Below are 6801 nucleotides of genomic sequence, written 5' to 3'. Positions count from 1 at the left end.
AGCTGTTAGCTGTTACAAGGTGCTATTGTAAGATCAATCATGCATAAATTCTAAATATACTTGTCTTGGATAAAGCAAGGAAGAGTCCTGAGATCCACATGAAGATCCTGAGAAAAGGGAAGCTGTATGCCCATCTTGAGGAAGTGCAAGCTCTACCAGTATTAGGGTGGGTTGGCATCTAGAGCTGGATGGCATCCGTGCTGCCTTGTCTCAAGCAACCCACAGCAGCCTGACTCAGTTTCCACCAAAGGCCTGAGAGCAGTTTCTTTCTTGCCCTTTCTTAGGACTCAGGGTCTTCCCTGCCTCTCCCTTGCCCCAGCTAATAATTACACTCCAAATTCTTTTAACAGAATCTTTCTTTCTTTCTTTCTTTCTTTCTTTCTTTCTTTCTTTCTTTCTTTGTTTCTTTCTTTCCTTCTTTTTTTCATAAACATTTTACAAGACATCAAAAATAGAAGTTTTGGAAGCTGGAGAGATGGTTTAGCATTTAAGAGCACGTAGCCAGGCAGTGGTGGTACACCCTTTTAATTCCAGTCTTCAAGAGGCAGATGGCTCTCTTCATCTAAGGCCAGCCTCATCTAGAAAGTGAGTTCTAGGACATCCAGGGCTACACAGAAAACTCTGTCTCAAAAAAACAAACAAACGAAAGAAAGAAAGAAAGAAAGAAAGAAAGAAAGAAAGAAAGAAAGGAAGAAAAGAACGTGTACTGCTCTTCCAAGAGGATCCAAGTTTGTTTCTCAGCACCAATGTCACGGAGCTCACAACCACTTATAACTACAGCTCCAGGAGATCTGACACCTTCTTCTGGCTTCCAAGGGCATGTGCTTTCAGATTTGCACATGCTGAACACCCCCCACCCACACACACATACACACAATGTAAAGCTAAAAACATAAATATTTAGGGGAGCACAGAGATGGCTTAGTGGTTAGGGGAGCTTACTGCTTTTTCAGAGAACCTGAATTTTGTTCCCAGCATCCACAGTGAGTGGTTCGCAACCTCCTCTAATTCCAGCTCCAGGGGATTTGATACCCTGTTCTGATCTTAAAACACACATGCGCGCACATGCACACACACACACACACACACACACACACACACACAGAGAGAGAGAGAGAGAGAGAGAGAGAGAGAGAGAGAGAGAGGGAGAGAGAGACAGGAGAGAGAGGGAGAGAGAGAGAGAGGGAGGGAGAGAGGGAGGAAGAGAGAGAGAGAGAGAGAGAGAGAGAGAGAGAGAGAGAGAGAGAGAGTTTGTATATGTTTGGCCCAGAGAGTGACACTATTAGGAAGTGTAGCCTTGTTGGAGTAGGTGTGTCACTGTGGGTGTGGGCTTAAGACCTTCATCCTAGCTGCCTGGAACTCAGTATTCTGCTAGCGGCCTCCAGATGAAGTAGAACTCTCAGCTCCTCCTGCACCATTCCTGCCTGGATACTGCCGTATTCCCACCTGCCTTGATGATAATGAACTGAACCTCTGAATGTGTAAGCCAGCCCCAATGAAATGTCCTTATAAGAGTTGTCTTGGTCATGGTGTCAGCTCACCACAGTAAAACCCTAACACACACACACACACACACACACACACACACACACACACACACACACTATATACACACAGAGACGCATAGATTAAAATAAATAAAAAATACAAGTTGTCTCTGTATCACAGTAAAGACCACTCATCTTAAAGCACAACCACAGCTTCTATTTGAATTCATGTCCCACTCCCTGGCTCAGCCTTGCATGCAGCATGGTCTGTGCATCCCTGCTATGGGCTCCTTCCTAGGCAGTGACAACCTTCTGAGTTCTGGATCACCAGTGCCCTGCAGAGGGTTTGGGGACTGGGAGCAACAGTCAATAATGCTGGTAGGAAGGTAAAAGGGGAACTGATTTGTGACATTTTAAATGACTACATAGGGAGGAGGTATAGAGTGAACATTTTCTAGTTATTAGTGGGGGAAAGACAGGGGGTGGTGAGATGGCTCAGCTGTTAAAATTAGTTACTGATCTTCCGGAGGACCTGAGTTCAACTCCCAGTACCCACATCAGGCAGCTCTAGTAGCTCTAGTTCGGCACATACCTGGTACCCATCACCTCCTGCTGCCAAACACACATATACAAAAAATAAAAATAAACATAAAAAGATGCTTATTGTAGTTACAACGGAAGCATTCTGGTTGATACTCATAATTCTTAAGTCTTGTACTTGTGTGTGTGTGTGTGGGGGGGTTCTTCTCATAGGGACTTTACCTATAGACAATTATAGAAAACTTGCATTATGTTATATGATGCTATATAATATTGAGGTGCAGCTCAAAGTCATGACGCTGTTCTCAGGAAGAATCATGGGAAGGTGTTCATTTGCTTGTTGTGTCTAGAGCAGAGTGATATGTGACTGAATGTGACTGAATCTATTACCATTGGTCTGCGCTCAGCAACTCACGCATGGTCCTATACAGTCAAAACATATTTTGGGTATTGCAGAAATAGCTTAGTCAGTAAAAGTGCTTGCCCTGCAATCGTGGCCGAGTTTGACTCCCAGACGTGGTTTTTTTTTTTTTTTTTTTTTTTTTTTTTTTTTTTTTTTGGCAGGTAGGCTCGGTGATCACTTTTAATCATAGTGCAGGGGTATCAGGCACATGCGGATCCCTTGGGCTCTATAGCAGGCCAGCTTAGCATCCTGGACACTGAGAGACCCTGTTACAAACGAAAAACAAAAGGTAGGGTGCACCTGAGGAACGAACGTCACCAAAGTTGTCCTCTGTGCGCATGCACGAATGCATAAATAAATAAATAATTCAATATTTTAATCTGCTTTATGCCAAATTGACCACGTAGAGCGTTCTGGACAGTTGGAGAGGCACAGCGGCTCACAGGCATTGTGTTAGCATCACTTTCTTTGCTTTTTTTTTTTTTTTAATTTTTTTTTTTATTTTTATTTGGCGGACTTTTTCTGTTCTCAGTCTCCAGTTTGGTAAAAGAGATTTAATTCTGAACAGTTGTTGACTAAAAATCCCAAAGGACAGCTCAGTTCTTCAGTGTCTTTTCTACAGAGTTCGCTGCCCGACCTCCAGGATATCGTGAGCATTGGAGAGCACCGCCCCATCTTATCTGGATGCTTTGTCCGTTCTTTTGGCTGGCAGAAGGCCACGGAGTACTGGGGCAGGCTGGGAGGGAGACACATGTTCTGCCTTGCTCCATTCTCTCCCTGCTCTGTGTAATTGATACCTGAGTCTTGTGATCCCAGGCTGCCCATGCTCCTGAGGGCATCTGAGGCCTCTCTTTCCTGAGAAAATCTACACGGGCAGGGTTGACACGGCTGGGCTTCCGTGGAAAGCCTCTTGATTCCAGCTATGCTCCTCCTACTACCACTAGGGGTGGTGGAGGGAGGAGAAACGTGCTATCTCCTACTCAGAAAATAGCAAAAATTCTGGTGAATGCAACCAAGATGATATGCTCCCTGAATTAACAATTAATTAATTAATGGGGTTTATTTATATTCAGTTTAAATGTCTGTTAAATTTTTTCTAGTACTGTTTTAGTATTAGAACAGCATAATAGTAAAAAGTCCAGACATATCAGCTTTTTTAATCTTTGGTTTGTATTTCCCCCACAAAGAACAACAATGAAAAAATAAACCAGAATATGGAGATTTCATTAATTTTAAGCCATTGTATAACTTATATATGGTAAACTAGAATTAGTCTCTAATGACAAATAACAGGGGAAAGAGATACCTATTTAATAATTAATGTTGGACGCGGCAGAGATGGCTCAGCAGTTAGGAGCCTGGCTGCTCTTCCAGAGGACTCATGTTCTGTTCCTAACACCCGTGTGGCATCTCACAACCAAATACAACTCCAGTTCCAGGGAGCTCTGACACCCTTTTCTGGCTTCTTTGGGAACTCCGTGCATGTGGTGCACAGAGATCCACCGATATATGTAAAAATCAATAAATCTTGGAAAAAAATTATGTTGGGATATCCACAAATGGTATAGAGAAAAGTAAAATTGGATCCATATATCCTTATCATGACGTTTTTCATTGGTTTGTTTTAAAACTTACTATGCAGCTCTGACTGGCTTGGAATTTGCTATGTAGACCAGGCTGGCCTTTTGAACTTACAGAGACACACCTGCCTTTGCCTTCCAAATGCTGACATTAAGGGTATGTACCAGCAGGCACAAACATTGTGTTAGATACATTAAAAATAACTGAAAATGTTTTTTCCAGGATAGAAGAAAATAGACTAGTATACATATGAGGAGCCAATAATAATGTCTATAGAAAAATTATTTTATACTAATATGTATAGTATAAATTTACTTTACAGCTCAATAAAATAGCACTAATAGAACAATATGATAGAACAAAAAAATCAAATAACAAATGAAATAAAAAATTACTCAATGTATTTATTGTCTCAAGTGCATAATTGTTAATATAAATACTCTGCTTTTGTGTCAGTGTGCAAAGAAGACTAAAAGTTTGCGCGTGCACGCACACATGTATATAAATACATAAAAGAAAGAAAAGAAATTCTTCCAAGTTAAAATGCATCATATAGCATGCTTCATCACAAACATGAAATGCCACAAACAACTAAAAGATGTTCTTTTTAAGGCAGTGTTGGAGTAGGATCTATGATAAACAAGACCACATTATATTACTGGAGGTCTGATTTCCCAAGAATAATTTATTGTATTAAGTTAGAGGTATGTGTGAAAGGTGGCGGTAATGGTGGTGGTGGTGGTGGGGGGGGGGGGGATCAGAGAACAACTTTTAGGAATCAGTTCTCTCCTTCTACCATGTTGGGCCTGGGGATCGAACTCAGATCATCAGGTTTAGCAGCAAGCACCTTTATCTGCTGATCCATCTAAGTGGCCCAAGAATACTTGTTGAATTATTTCAAGAGCTACAAAACCTTTAAAATGCTCCATGTAGCCATTCTATTGTGGGATCATATTAGAAGGAAACAAAGTAAAGGAAGGTTTCGCAAGAGTGTTTAAGCAGCAACATTGTTTTTCATTGATACAAATAAGCACCATCTCTATTGAACATGGAGAAGTCTAGCTGGTGCCTACCTAGAGATTTCATCCTTGCAGACTATTGTTCATGCTACTAGAAAGTACTCTGCACATTACCAAAGGAGAAAGGTAAGCACCAACCCTGCTACAAAACCTTTGATCTACAATGGTGACCTCCCTGCAAGATACGCTAGTGCTACTGGCATCAAACTTGCAGGAGTCATTAGCCAATATTTGATTTAAGGCCCACTCCATGAGATGGGACTCATACCCAATGCTACTAGGGTGACCAAGAACTTGAGACTTAATGGGCCAAGAGCCTACGAGAAAACTGAACATAGCCAGAAAATGACTCCTAATGACATTCTGCTGTAATCATAGACCCGTGCCTTGCTTAGTCATCCATCATCAGAGAAGCTTCCTCCTAAGGTAGAGACCCAAGCCAGAAAATATGTACAGCAAGCAACCTTGGAACACTCAGCCCTAAGTGGAATGTCTCCATCTAATTCCTCCCCTCAGGGCCCTGGGAATTCTTTGAAAGCAGAGGAAAAAGACAGAGCCAGATGGGATGGAGGGCACTAAGAATCAAGGTTTCTCTAAATCAACATGGCTAGTGCACATATGAACTCACTGGGAATGGGAACAAACACAGGGCCTACATGGGTCTGCACTGGCTGGGGCCCAAAAGCTGAAAGGAGATGTTAGCACACACTACCATCCCTAATCCGGAAGCTGTAACCATTTGCAAATGAAAATTTAGTGTTCTCTAAGGGAGTCTCTCCTGGGAGCAAATCACTCTAAAGAGTAGGCTCAGCAGGAGACAGCTAACAGAACAGAAACTCAATGGTATCTTGGAAGTTACACTAGAAACACAAGGCCCGTCTTTGGAAGTCACTGTTAGTTTTCTCTCAGGGAGTCTCACCAGGGCGCAAACCATCCTGAAGAGTAGGCTCAGCAAGAGATGGCCAACAGAACTGAAACTCAATGGTTTCTTGAAAGTCAATGTTAATGCTGAGTCTGGGTTTTTGTTTTGTTTCTTGTTTGTTTGTTTTAAACCTTAAGGTCCTTTGTGCCTATAACTGTTTGGGCTCAACCCCAGGGCAAATGGCTTTCTGAGGTGCCTATTTAACATATTAATGCTGACCTGGCTGCCAGGTTCTCCCAGGATCCTTCAGTCCTTACACACAGTCCTGTAACACAATTTGTTCCAGGTTCTTTCTGATTGGTATACCCTGACCCCTATCATAAACTTCTCAAGCCCAGGGGTTGGGGTACCCTTTCTCCAGCTGCCCTCCCTATATAATCCAGCCATTTGGGTTACCCGGTCCCTCTTCCTTCTACCCTCCTAGCCTCTTGTCTGGCTCTCCTCTTTCCCCTCCCCACTTTTCTCACGTGGCTAACTCAGGGTCTTATTCATCCTGCTTCTGGCTATGCTTTCCCTTTTACCTACAATAAACCTCCTTCACCATATCCAGGAGCAGTCACGTCTTCCTTTTTTTATTTCTTTTCACTCAGTTATATTATGGCTTCTGGTTTGGTGTTTTTAATGGGATTCTTGTGCATGCAGACATGTGTGTTTCTTGTGTTTTTTTCTTTGTCTCCTTTTTTTTCCTGTTTGTTCTGCCTTATTCCTGTTTGTTTGTTTTTGTTTCCTTATTATGGTATCTTACATTATTCCTTACATGGCTGTTTTCTAATGAGAGTCAGGAAGGGTGTGGATCTGGATTGGAGTGGGAGAGAAACTGGGAAAACCAAGGAGAGGAAAACCATAATC

The sequence above is a fragment of the Arvicanthis niloticus genome, chromosome 16 (genome assembly GCF_011762505.2).
Source record: "Arvicanthis niloticus isolate mArvNil1 chromosome 16, mArvNil1.pat.X, whole genome shotgun sequence".
Lineage (NCBI taxonomy): Eukaryota > Metazoa > Chordata > Mammalia > Rodentia > Muridae > Arvicanthis > Arvicanthis niloticus.
The sequence above is the reverse complement of the archived record's forward strand: the minus strand, read 5'-3'. Positions refer to the sequence as shown.